We start from the raw sequence: 2,500 nt of genomic DNA on the forward strand, positions 1-2,500 counted from the left end.
TTCTTCTCTCTTGTTCCGGCTTCCTTCAATGCTGGTTTCTAGATGTATAAGAGATGTAGGTCAATAGGAAAACAATACCTACAGCCACACCACCCTGAAGAAACCCAATCTCGTCTGATCTTGGAAGCTAAGCAGCAACATGCCTGGTTAGTACTTGGATGGGAGACCACCTGGGAATACCAGGTGCTGTAGGCCTTTTTTTTTCTCTCTTGTTCCGGCTTCCTTTAATGCTGGTTTTGAGATAATAAGAGATGTAGGTCAATAGGAAACGAAAACCTACAGCTACACATCTCTAAACAAGCCCAATCTCGTCTGATCTTGGAAGTTAAGCAGGGCCAGGCCTGGTTAGTACTTGGATGGGAGACCACCTGGGAATACCAGGTGCTGTAGGCTTTTTTTTTTCTCTCTTGTTCCGGCTTCCTTCAATGCTGTTTTTTAGATGTATAAGAGATGTAGGTCTATAGGAAACCAATACATACAGCCACACCACCCTGAACAAGCCTGATCTTGGAAGCTAAGCAGAGCCAGGGTTGGTTAGTACTTGGATGGGAGACCACCTGGGAATACCAGGTGCTCTAGGCCTTTTTTTCTTCTCTCTTGTTCCGGCTTCCTTCAATGCTGGTTTCTAGATGTATAAGAGATGTAGGTCAATAGGACAACAATACCTACAGCCACACCACCCTGAACAAGCCCAATCTCATCTGATCTTCAAAGCTAAGCAGGGCCAGGCCTGGTTAGTACTTGGATGGGAGACCACCTGGGAATACCAGGTGCTGTTGGCCTTTTTTTTTCTCTCTTGTTCCGGCTTCCTTCAATGCTGGTTTTGAGATTATAAGAGATGTAGGTCAATACAAAACCAATACCTACAGCTACACATCTCTGAACAATCCCAATCTCGTTTGATCTTGGAAGCTAAGCAGAGCCGGACCTGGTTAGTACTTTGATGGGAGACCACCTGGGAATACCAGGTGCTGTAGGCCTTTTTTTTTTCTCTCTTGTTCCGGCTTCCTTCAATGCTGGTTTTGAGATGTATAAGAGATGTAGGTCAATAGGAAATCAATACCTACAGCCACACCACCCTGAACAAGCCCAATCTCGTCTGATCTTGAAAGCTAAGCAGGTCCGGGCCTGGTTAGTACTTTTTTTTTTCTCTCTTGTTCCGGCCTCCTTCAATGCTGGTTTTGAGATGTATAAGAGATGTAGGTCAATAGGAAACCAATACCTACAGCCACACCACCCTGAACAAGTCCAATCTCGTCTGATCTTGAAAGCTAAGCAGGTCCGGGCGTGGTTAGTACTTTTTTTTTCTCTCTTGTTCTGGCTTCCTTCAATGCTGGTTTTAAAATGTATAAGTGATGTAGGTCATTAGGAAACCAATACCTACAGCCACACCACCCTGAACAAGCCCAATCTCATCTGATCTTGGAAGCTAAGCAGGGCTGGGCCTGGTTAGTACTTGGATGGGAGACCACCTGGGAATACCAGGTGCTGTAGGCCTTTTTTTTTTCTCTCTTGTTCCGGCTTCCTTCAATGCTTGTTTTTAGATGTATAAGAGATGTAGGTCAATAGGAAAACAATACCTACAGCCACACCACCCTGAACAAGCCTGGTCTTGGAAGCTAAGCAGAGCCAGGCCTGGTTAGTACTTGGATGCGAGACCAACTGGGGATACCAGGTGCTGTAGGCCCTTTTTTTTTTCTCTCTTGTTCCGACTTCCTTCAATGCTGGTTTTGAGATGTATAAGAGATGTAGGTCAATAGGAAACCAATACCTACAGCCACACCACCCTGAACAATCCCAATCTCATCTGATCTTGGAAGCTAAGCAGAGCCAGGCCTGGTTAGTACTTGGATGCGAGACCACCTCGGGATACCAGGTGCTGTAGGCCCTTTTTTTTTTCTCTCTTGTTCCGACTTCCTTCAAAGCTGGTTTTGAGATGTATAAGAGATGTAGGTCAATAGGAAACCAATACCTACAGCCACACCACCCTGAACAAGCCCAATCTCGTCTGATCTTGGAAGCTAAGCAGGGACGGGCATGGTTAGTACTTGGATGGGAGACCACCTGGGAATACCAGGTTCTGTAGGCCTTTTTTTCTTCTCTCTTGTTCCGGCTTCCTTCAATGCTGGTTTCTAGATGTATAAGAGATGTAGGTCAATAGGGAAACAATACATACAGCCACACCACCCTGAACAAGCCCAATCTCGTCTGATCTTGGAAGCTAAGCAGGGACGGGCCTGGTTAGTAGTTGGATGGGAGACCACCTGGGAATACCAGGTGCTGTGGCCTTTTTTTTTTTCTCTCTTGTTCCGGCTTCCTTCAATGCTGGTTTTGAGATAATAAGAGATGTAGGTCAATAGGAAACCAAAACCTACAGCTACACATCTCTAAACAAGCCCAATCTCGTCTGATCTTGGAAGATAAGCAGGGCTGGGCCTGGTTAGTACTTGGATGGGAGACCACCTGGAAATACCAGGTGCTGTAGGCTTTTTTTTTTCTC

The 2,500-nt window shown here is 45.7% G+C and overlaps 1 non-coding gene and 8 pseudogenes across 1 annotated transcript; all 9 read left to right on the forward strand.

The window, feature by feature from the left end:
• The first annotated feature begins 76 nt into the window (after nucleotides 1–76).
• LOC142117211 (5S ribosomal RNA) lies at nucleotides 77–195 on the forward strand (annotated as a pseudogene).
• A 79-nt stretch (nucleotides 196–274) lies between these two features.
• Nucleotides 275–393, forward strand: LOC142117773 (5S ribosomal RNA; annotated as a pseudogene).
• A 270-nt stretch (nucleotides 394–663) lies between these two features.
• LOC142117838 (5S ribosomal RNA) lies at nucleotides 664–782 on the forward strand (annotated as a pseudogene).
• A 79-nt stretch (nucleotides 783–861) lies between these two features.
• LOC142117787 (5S ribosomal RNA) lies at nucleotides 862–980 on the forward strand (annotated as a pseudogene).
• Nucleotides 981–1,378: 398 nt separating this feature from the next.
• On the forward strand, nucleotides 1,379–1,497 carry LOC142117350 (5S ribosomal RNA). The gene has a single exon (XR_012682770.1). It is a non-coding gene; the product is annotated as a 5S ribosomal RNA (ribosomal RNA).
• A 272-nt stretch (nucleotides 1,498–1,769) lies between these two features.
• On the forward strand, nucleotides 1,770–1,888 carry LOC142117257 (5S ribosomal RNA; annotated as a pseudogene).
• Nucleotides 1,889–1,970: 82 nt separating this feature from the next.
• Nucleotides 1,971–2,089, forward strand: LOC142117696 (5S ribosomal RNA; annotated as a pseudogene).
• Nucleotides 2,090–2,170: 81 nt separating this feature from the next.
• LOC142117804 (5S ribosomal RNA) lies at nucleotides 2,171–2,289 on the forward strand (annotated as a pseudogene).
• Nucleotides 2,290–2,369: 80 nt separating this feature from the next.
• On the forward strand, nucleotides 2,370–2,488 carry LOC142117200 (5S ribosomal RNA; annotated as a pseudogene).
• The last annotated feature ends 12 nt before the right edge of the window (nucleotides 2,489–2,500 follow it).

The sequence above is a fragment of the Mixophyes fleayi genome, unplaced genomic scaffold (genome assembly GCF_038048845.1).
Source record: "Mixophyes fleayi isolate aMixFle1 unplaced genomic scaffold, aMixFle1.hap1 Scaffold_171, whole genome shotgun sequence".
In the NCBI taxonomy this organism is placed as follows: domain Eukaryota; kingdom Metazoa; phylum Chordata; class Amphibia; order Anura; family Limnodynastidae; genus Mixophyes; species Mixophyes fleayi.